At 44.7% G+C, this 10,220-nt stretch overlaps 1 protein-coding gene across 1 annotated transcript in view; it reads left to right on the forward strand.

Moving 5' to 3' along the window:
• Positions 1-1,695, forward strand: part of TRPM8 (transient receptor potential cation channel subfamily M member 8) — a 75,077-nt gene extending 73,382 nt beyond the window's left edge. The window contains exon 25 of the mRNA XM_032857975.1: positions 1,615-1,695. The gene's annotated coding sequence lies outside the window, so the exon portion shown is untranslated. The remainder of the gene's footprint in view (positions 1-1,614) is intronic.
• The last annotated feature ends 8,525 nt before the right edge of the window (positions 1,696-10,220 follow it).

Here is a 10,220-nt window from a genome sequence, read left to right on the forward strand (position 1 = left end):
CATGGAGGGGATTGTGTTGCATTACGTTCCTTTCAATATTTCTGGTCACTCCAACTCTTCCTTGCGTCCTGACAATTATGGATCATATATATGGGGGACTTTGTTAGAGCAAGACAGATCCATGTTTTATATAATCTGGAAGGCAGGCATGAACTCCTAGATGTGCTCAAGACAAGTCTTACATATTTAGGAGGAATGTACTTCAACTCTCTCATAATGAAAACAATAGTATTGTTTTGGTGAAAAATAGATTGTAGTTTGAGTTTGAAACTCTTATCATTTTTTTATATTTATGAGCTGAAATACATTTAAAAAAACCAAAAGGAGATAACAAAAATTAAACATGATTTTTTAAAAGCTGTGGAAGATAGAAAAGGTCAGAAAAGATCCCAAATGAGATGCCCATCCCCCTCTCAGCTCCAGCATCCTCAGTCTTGTTCCTCTTCAGATGTGTTTACTGTGAGTAAAATGAGCAAATGCACTGGCTTCTTATTGACTTGCCTTTTGTGAAAACTTAATTTTTTTTTATTAATATAAGGAGAGTTGATGAATTGGTGAATGAAAGTGAGTTGGGAGAAAGACATTCCTCCATTTCTGTGTAGGCCACCCATGAAAGAATGAGGATGAGAAAACAGCCTATGAATTCGTAACTGTTGATATCTTTAGAAACAATGAATTTGGAATGTCCAGGTTTTTTGTATATATTTTTTTTTCTTCTCAATGTAAGACCCATTTTCTTTTTCTTTTTTTTTTTCATGTTGTTTGGCATATCCTTTAGAAGTTCATGGAAAATGTAATTTTATAGGCAACCATCTACATGTTGCTAAAATATTGTTCAGATATGTATGTCTCTAGGGGGGTGAAGGTGATCTTTTTAGGGGGTGAGGGCAAGGAAGGAGAATGCCAACTGTAGGTGGGAGTGACCTGGTGTTGGTAGGGGTAGGTCTTTGCCAATTTGCCCATCTGGCCTCTCCATCCTTAAATCAGCCTTTGATCCAATAACTTGGGATAAAATAAACAGTTGTATATGTATTTCCCTTTCTCCCACACAAGATGGAAAGGAATTAAGAACTGAGGGCAGAACAAAGCCACTTTTTTCCCATAGCTTTATACTTAGAGTGGACTTAAGGACCTGAGGGCCATGGGGGAAAGACAGTCACTGGAAATGTCTTGATCCCTACATAATAATCCATTGATTCTTGCATTTGCCACCCCGAAACTCTAGTTCAGGGAAAGAATTTGAAATTCTTTTGGATGTCATAATAAAACTTGATTTCAACAAAAGCAGTTCTTAGCTTTATTTTCAACTTACCCTTTCATTGGTGGGAAACCACTCCGCAAATCAAGCACTGGGAAACTTTCTGAGTCTTCACCTGGCCTGGCCTGGTCTCTAACCTGTGGTCATTGCGTTCTCATGGCAAGCTGGTCAGAACTCACATCTTTAAGAGAAAACATGGTCTCACAGCCACTCCAATACCAAAAGAAAATCAATTTTTTAGAAATGTGTTTGGACTCATGACCTGTATATTACCAATATATCTAGAAGCAGATTATCTCCTGAGCACGGACATGGGGAATCCATTCCTAAGACAGTGTTCTTTCTCTGTTTCACAGGTGACATCAGAAGTCTAGGTGGGAACAAGTCAAGGAAGGCTGAGGAAGAGCTTTGTTACTGACCACTCAGAATTATTCAGGCCCCGGGTGTGCCCAGCAGATGGCTTTCATCGCCCCAGTGTGCTCAACTCTGAGAAACAGACATGTGATTGGTTTCACACGAGAAGACGGATGTAAAGGAAGAGCTTTTCCTGACGCTGCCCTGTTACTTCCGGAGTCTCGATCACTCATACTTGCTGTGGATCATTTCAGAGTTCGTTCCTGTACTCCCCTTTCTTCACTTCTCCCACTTCTGACCTATGCGTATTACATCTCTCCTGGGAGTAAGAACCCAGTCATGCTTTTCCTCCTATGCTACTGTTGTTGAGCGCAATCACTTCTCCTCTACTTCCCTTTGTGGAATATGTGACTAGTGAGTTGGCGTGTTGTTTCAAGTCTGCCCAGTCAGGGCTGATTCTGAACCACGGTGGAGCAAGAGGGCCCTGCTCTTCTCAGGAAAGACTCTTCTCACTTCTCATTATGCTTCTTATTTATCAGTGGAGGTGACACACCCGCATCCTGTCTTCTCCCACTTCGCCAGGAGCTCTTAAAGATGTGAAGATAAAGAATCACTCCGAAATGGGACCTTGAGAGGCACCCCTGATTTTGTGTTCAGGGGTGCTCCTCTCTTCTCTTATTCATTCCTTTCTCAGTAAACATAGCCCATGGATATTATAGAAAATTCAGACTACATGGAAAAGTAGAAGGAGTATAAATAGTCCCACTAGTGGTTAAAGATAATCACTGCTAACATTTTAGGGTGTGTTTCCAAATCTATTTTTTTCTATGCATATTTTATTTCTCTTATAAGATTTTACATGATGTCATCAGACCACATATACAATTTTGTATAAGCCTTTTCACTTAGTATTTTATCAAGGATGTTTTTGTTCTATTCATGGTCTTCTTAAACATTATATTAATGATTCAACCTCCAGTGATTTCCATAGTGCAGGTCATTGAAGGCTGTTTCTAGTTGGTCGGGGAGATGAGCATCTTGGTGCATGCATCTTTTTCTGCATTTGGGAAATTTTCCCATAGCTAGACTCCTGGGGGGTATATATTGATTATCAAATCATTTACAAGGCTTTTTCATAAATGTATAGCAAATAGGAATTATTAACTTAAGTCTAAAATAAGAGGTTCTTGAACTTAGAACTCTTAACATAAGGTATTATATTTAATCCTTCGCTTAGGCAGAAATCAACACGCTTACTTAAATATTTTTGCGAGATGCGTGAACTTAGAACTCTTAATATAAGGTATTATATTTAACCCTTAGTTTAGGCAGAAATCGACACGCTTACTTAAATATTTTTGGAAATTGAAGGTATTGGTTTAGAATTGGGGAGATCATCTAGCTGAACACTTCTAGTCTCAGCTTTCTCTGGAAGGGGAGGTAGCTTTGCCTAAAAGATGTGCTAGAAGAACATAAGGCATTTTAAGTGTCCATAATTAGTTTTTCCAGCTTTGACTAGACTATAAACTCAGTGGCTGAAGGAAATCTTGGAAGGAAGCTATTAAAAGATCATCTAATTAAAAAAACTACAAAAGCACGAACCAAAAAAAGTGTTTTATCATTTTGTCTGGGCTTTAGTTAAAATGATTACTCACAACATTCATAATGTTGGCAGGGAATGAATGCATGGGAATGAATGTCTTTTTTACTTAAACCTTACTAATGGCTTAAAGGGGAATCCTCTTCAATAGGGTTGACGAGCTCGTGATTTCAGATGCTGAAAGTAGATGGAATAAAATTTGTATGACAGAAATTGCCAATGAGTGGAATTTTCAAAACTTCTCTGTTAGTGGGAGAATGTTCCTTTTGTTTCAACTAGAGTATCTGCCTTTTCTGAAGCCTAGGTTCTCTCCGTACTGCCTGGGAAAAAGAAAGTGTGTGGCAGTGTATGTGTAAGGTTATCTGGGGAGAAACAGCAGTCTCAGCCTCTTACCCTCATTCAAATAGTGAATTTGAATAAAGTCAGTAAATAAAACTGTTTTCAGTTTGTCTCATAAGACAAAATTTAGCATAACTGTTGGCCGATCCCCCTCAACCTGTTTGTCCATACACTCCTATCTCCATTGTCCATGTTTTTGTTAGTTTAAGAAAAAGACCCACACACACCTTGGTAACAGCAGCACAAGAAGTTCTCCTGTTGAGGATAGTGACAGAGAAACTGGCCCATACTCAGAATTCACTGGTCCTAGAGAAGAAAGTGTTTTCAAGAAAGCTAAGTGTTTTCAACTCAGCTTGTGTGGTAGATGTTTTTGCATGGCCACGCCCCATGATATTTACATATACAAAATCATTATTTTAAGTGTAGCTCACAGAAAGAGCACAGGTGCAAAGCTGCTATGTCTTTGTGTGTGGTGCTCACTGCGTCCTATGCTATTACATAGGTAATCTGCAGCTTGGTTTAAATGAGTGTGTCAATGAATTAGATGACAAGGAAGAACGGTCTGGTTGCTTCCGTCGTTTTATTGACAGTGGACATAAAATAAAATTCTTTTTTTCTTCCTCTTGAGAAAGCAGTAACGATTTTAATCGTCAACACAAATGAGAGATACAAGTACAACAGAAGACACAAACTAATTAATTATCCTGATCATTTTAGACGCCAGGACCTCTCTATGGAAAGGTCAGCTCAGTTTCTTATGTAGACACGATACTGTCCAAAACAAACATACAAAACAGGGCTATTTTGAGAAAGTGTTTAAGACAATGACCAAATATGTACATGGTGAGAGGAGAAATAAAAAGGTGGCTTCCCTCATTCTCTTCCTCAGTAAGTTACATATTTATAAAAACAGGTGGCTCTTAGGGATGCCTGGGTGGCTCAGCCAGTGAAGCATCTCCCTTTGGCCCAGGTCATGATCCAGGGGTCCTGGGATTGCGTCCCGCATCAGGCTCCCTGCTGCGCAGGGAGTCTGCTTCTCCCTCTTCTCCTCCCCGCCAGCTCATGGTCTCTCTCTTTCTTTCACTCATAGTCTCTCTTTCTCAAATAAATAAATAAAATCTTAAAAAAAAATGTGGTTCTTTCTGGGGTCTTTTTATTAGTTTCACACAGAAAAACTTAAAATTCTTCCACCTCTCAGGAAAAAAAAAAAAAAAAAGCTTTATGCCTGTCCTGAACAAGAAAATCGAAATAGGGTGACACTAGTTTCAAGACTGCACTTTACATGTAGGTGCCACCTTCTTTACTTTAAAGAGGTTTACCATCCATATATCTGTACCAAAACAATAGACTGAATTTCCCCCCTTAGGAAGTTTTCAACCAAAGTGGAGTTAGGTTGATCTCACTTGAAAAGTGCAAAAAGGGATATGCAAGACCAGTGTCTGTTGTGTGACTCCAAGAGGTGCTCTGGTAAGAAGTGGTTGCAGGAAGAAGTGGTCTGTCGGGGCCACCACAGTGGGCGGACACACGGTCCCTGCCCAGTCTGGCTGGGAGCTGTACCCAGGTCTCAAACAGATGTCAGGTCCCCCAGCTGGCAAGGCTAGAGCACATGGGAGAGCACCGTCAACTGGATCAGAGTCTCAACTAGCCCCTGCGTGCCTCTATTCCATGATTTGTCCACGCTCCCACCGATCGTGGTCTAGAAACCGAGAAGCCCCAGTTCTGAAATGACACAAACATTAGCTACCCAGTAAGCAATGGGCAAAGTTCTTATCTATGGTAAACAATACAAAAATGGGTGGTGAGGCCCCCCTACTTCACTGCTGGGGTTCCTTAGGTTCACTGTTAATGAACAAGCACAAAATGGCTTCTTCCACATAAGGACAAGCTTTGCACTAACATCTCTCCAAAACCAATTAGATCTCCAGCTCTAGCCTTGGTTTAAGAGGTCTAAAAAAATAAACAAGTAACAGCCCTTCCCACGTTAGGGCCAAGACAAAGTGGGAGTTGGGTTCAAGATACCCTCCATGCAGGGTCTCTGGGTTACACACAGCTCTAGAAGCCAAGGGGTGCGAGCACATTCAAGTCATGGGCTTTGAGACTATATGACCGTGGTGGTTGTTTCTTCCCTTCTGTCACTGGTATGTCCATCATGGGCGGCTTGATGACTGCTGGATCCTTGGCCGTTCGGGAGGCCTGGACTGGTTCTGTTGGAGAAGGCTTCAAATTCCTTAGTTTAGTCAGATTTGTTTCTATAGGAATTTTGTTCCCAGGGTTACATGAGCTGACTTCTCTAAACAAAAGTCCCCCATATGTCATCACCCCTCAGACATGCTTAGCTGTTTCTGAGGTTAGAGAAATCCCCTGTGAGCTCACAAGAGGGTCAAGATCTGTCTTGGGGCCAACATGGATGTCCATTGTCTACAACCCCACTTGATCATGGAGTCTCAGGCCCAGCCTGGAGCATGGTTTCCTTGCTGAAGGCAGGGTCCTCTTGCTCCAAAGTGGCCACATTTGTTCCAGAGAGAATTGAGGGAGTTATCTGTCTCCTCTGTCTCAGCTTCTTCTGGGTCTAGTGGAGACTGAGCTGCAGGTCGCCATGGAGACAGCCTCTGCCCACAGCCTCTGTCTCAAAAATAAAAGTCTCAGAAGTTGGGCCCTCAGCCGAGCTGGGGCTGGTATCAGAGATGAACATCCCACTGGCCTCCCCGCCCACCCTTCCTGCCCTACGCCTTTATTCTCCTGAAGATGGAAGTCTTTAGGGGAAAGGAACCTTTGGTGGTTGATCATACCAGAGTGCCCCAAAGCCCCAGCTTAATCATGAACATCTGTGGTTCAGAAATAAGCCCTCTGGGCTGATAACACATTTATAGCATGGAGTTTTAAAAATCAGTTTCTTCCCCCTACAGAAGTCTTGTTTGACAAGGAGAAATCTCCCTCATCCCTGTCTACATACAATGTGCGGTCATTAACTGTCCACTGTGAGCACTTCCTGGGTAATAAGGATGGTTCAGAATAAACAGAAGCACTTGAAAGCCCCTGATCCCCCACCCCGTTCTACCATCTCCCAGAGGAGAGGGCACTGATTTAAGAAGCAGAAGTAACACCGCACGGCAGTATGCCCAGTGAGGGAACGTGCAAGGGCAGTGGGGTGCAGACTAAGAAGGGTCATGAGAAGGCTCTGAGAAGCACATGCTTGGTCACTTAATGGAGGAAACTGGCTTCCCCCCAATTCTTCTCATGGAGATCACTCCCACCTATATTTGCACAAACACCGGAGAAGCTCCTGGGGGTAGACGGTGAAACCCAAGCGGCTGAAGATGGCCGCTAGCCGCTGTGCACAGGCAGTGGGGAGGCATATGAAGATGCTGGGGGAAATCAAGGAGGACCCACCACGAAGGGGACACAGGAGAAAGGGTGGCTTAGCAGGGGTACGTTAAGGGGGAAAGCAGGGACAGTGTCTGGGGCTCCCTCCCTGCCATAGGGCAAATCTTCGGTAAAAGAACATACAGACCACAAAGTCATCATGGCAACAGATCACATGTAATCTAGACCATGGGCCACATCAAACCTGTGAGCCCCTGTGGCCTCCCATCTCCCCAGATTACAGCAATGTCCTTGGGATGCATGTTTCCACCAAAGTCTTATCTCTCACCTTGACTCTTGATGCTGTTTGAGAGCTGTCTTCCTGACATCACGACACAGTGTATCAGCCCCTGCTCATGTCTTCCATGGCTCCCTGTGAAGTCCTGCTCAGCTCCCTGAAATGGAGCTTGTGACCTCGGCAGCCTGGCCCTTACCCACCTCCACTGGTGTTTGGTCTGAGCTACCTGCCTAGATCCTGAACTCCAGGACTAGCTGCCTTGCATGGATCCCAGGCCACCACCCAAGTGGCCCTCTTAGCCTGGGCTGAATGCTGTGTCCTCCTTCCAGCCTGATTCTTACTTCTGACTGCTTAACACTCCACGGCCTGGGAAAACCATGCAGCTTGTGCTGCCTTCCCTTCCCTGTGACTTTCCCTCCATCTTTGGTTTCATGCCCCAGTGGATTCTTGAATAGAAGACAGTCTGGTGCCATGGCTCAGAACTATGGGACAGGTGAGCTGGCTGGGAATTCCAACTCCACTGTCGGCTGGTTGTGTGGCTTTGCAAAGGTTACATAAACTGTCTGTGCCTTGGTTTGCTCATCTGTAAAATGACCTCAAACCACACCCCCCTTTGCCTCAGAATGTTGAGAGAATTAAACAAGATAGCTTAGAAGGGTCTCAGGTCTGCCTGGCCCTTGGTAACCGCTCAGTGAATTTGGCATCTCTACCGTCACCACTCTCCACTGTTCCATTGTTTAAAGTCTCTTCCACCTGCCTCTTGGTGAGTTCTTACTCTACTGCTAGTGCCCAACTCAGAAATCACCTCCTCTAGAAAGTCTGCCTTGATTCTCCACTCCCAGAGCTTCCTGACCCTTCGACCTCATGGCACGGGTAGAGAAGAGAAGCATCTGTGCGTCCCCTGGGTGTTGGATGAGGACTTCTGAGCCACAGGCCTTGGCTAGCCATGTCCCCCTGCCCTGTCCAGCCACCCAGCTGGGAATATCAGCACTTGGCATACTTGTACCCCATTTAAGGTCCAGAATCCTGGTTGGGAAGTTCTGGTTATCAGTTCTTATCATGATCTGCTTATGTGTCTTCCTCCTCCTTCTCTGTGAAGTTCTGGAGTGAAGAGAGTTTGTCCTACTGGTTTGTTTTAGGCACTATACCTAGGTGATGCTGGTCTCTTGCAGGACCCCAGTTAGGTATGTGTGGGATTGACCTGGACTATTCTTCACTGTTCTCTAACCTGCCCTGAGATTTCTTCATTCATGTTGTTTCTTCTCCCTTCTTGGCTGGTTAAAATATTACTCATCTCTAATTAAACACCGTCCAGTTCTTCCCCAGTTTCCAGGGGGCAGAGATCACCGGTCCTTCCCCATGTGGGTTTGGAACCTGAATTGACTGTGGCCTGTCTATGAGGAACCATTCACAGTCATGGTACAGCGATCTGTTCCCCACTGGATTAGCAACTCTCTTAGTTAACAAAAACCTGGTCTTTTTCATCCTTTCATTAACCCATGGGGGTAGACACACACATCATGTGCCTTGCAGAGTTGGTTATAATCTCAACCCTGTCCTCAGAGACCTTACCATCTGTAGGAAGAGGCAAGTCCAAAGGATTTCAGTCCTGAGTCTCGCATGAACTAGGATGAAGACTTCAGTATGGGGCTCCCGGGGAGCAGGTAGAAAGGGCTCCCAGCCCAGCTCTGGGGAGCAAAAAGCACCCCCTGGAAACAGCTAAGGGCTAAGGAGGACTAATCCAGGGAGGAGTGTTTGAGGTAGAGGGTGAGGGGTTAAGAGCACAGACTTGAGCCAGTTTGCCTGGGTTCAAATCCTGATTCTGAAATTTGCTGAGCCTACTGCTGGGGCAAACAGTCCACACCCACATAATGTTAGCTATTGTATCTGTCTGTCATTTATTAACTCGGCTTAACTTCTGTGTTCCGGGCAAATGTTTGAGCATTTGGTTATCCTGTGACATTCACCCTTGGGGAAGATTTTGCCAGGGGAAATGAAAACAAACCGAAGGACTGTAGGGACCCGTACCTGTATAGAAAAAGAGGATGGGGACTTCTTGCAGGGTCTCAGGGGAACCCGCCCGGATGAAGGCTTTAAGGCACATCTGCAACTATGACCCCAAACTGCATTCTTCACATAGCAGAAGGCTTTGTTTTTATTTTTAAAATAAGCAAAAAAGGACATAGCTCCCCAATTAAGAGTTTTAGTAGCCCTTCTTCTTCTTCCTTTTTTTTTTTTTCCTGAGTTATGAGGTAGGGGAATACTGTTTGCAATAATTTCTTATGGACAGAAGTGACAATTGCACGTGCTCACCCTGACTTAGTGCTTTTACATAAGTCCAGAAGAACGAGCCCTAATTCTCCAGGACTTGCCAGAACTGTGGCTTGGTGCACGGTTAAGGGCAAGGTGCTCTGTCCTGGTTTCCTGCCGCACCTCACTGTCCCTCCAAGCTTCCTCTTGCCTCTTTCATTTCAGCGCTGGCAAATGGCTTTGAGGTCTAGTTAATTTTTTTCTGAGATGCATGATGGATAAAAGAGAAAATGCCCTTCCAGGTTGATGGAGAAAGCTTCTGGAGAAAGCTCCCACTGCAAAATGAAGCCCTCCCCCTCCCCTGGCCCCAGAGGCTCTCTGCTTTTTCTTGAATCTGCCCAGCAGAAGCTGCAGCACTCTCGGATTATTCCATAAATGGGTTCCTTTCAAGCCCAGCTGTCAGTTTTCTTTAGGCAGATTAGGTGGTTTATGGATGCTTTTCTCTGAGCCCTGTGCCTTCAGTGACCCAGAACTGAAGACACCCCAGGGCAGGTTCTGCAAACCCCACCCCCCCACACCCCACTTTCCCTGCAGATTTCTCTGCCCTCTCCCTCCCCAGGGACAGCCCAGAGCTGACACCACCAGCATCTTCTGCACCCTGCAGAACACCTAACTCTCTACCCACCAGCCCCCTAACCCTTGGAAGCCCCAGGCTCTGAGCCCTGGTGTCCTTGGAGCATCAGGAAGCAGGAAACTCATTCCGAGTGAGGGTTGTTTCCAGGTCAGGAGAACAATTTCCTCCCGCTCCTGACAGCACT

Source organism: Lontra canadensis, unplaced genomic scaffold (assembly GCF_010015895.1).
Source record: "Lontra canadensis isolate GAN:19392208 unplaced genomic scaffold, GSC_riverotter_1.0 scaffold13, whole genome shotgun sequence".
Lineage (NCBI taxonomy): Eukaryota > Metazoa > Chordata > Mammalia > Carnivora > Mustelidae > Lontra > Lontra canadensis.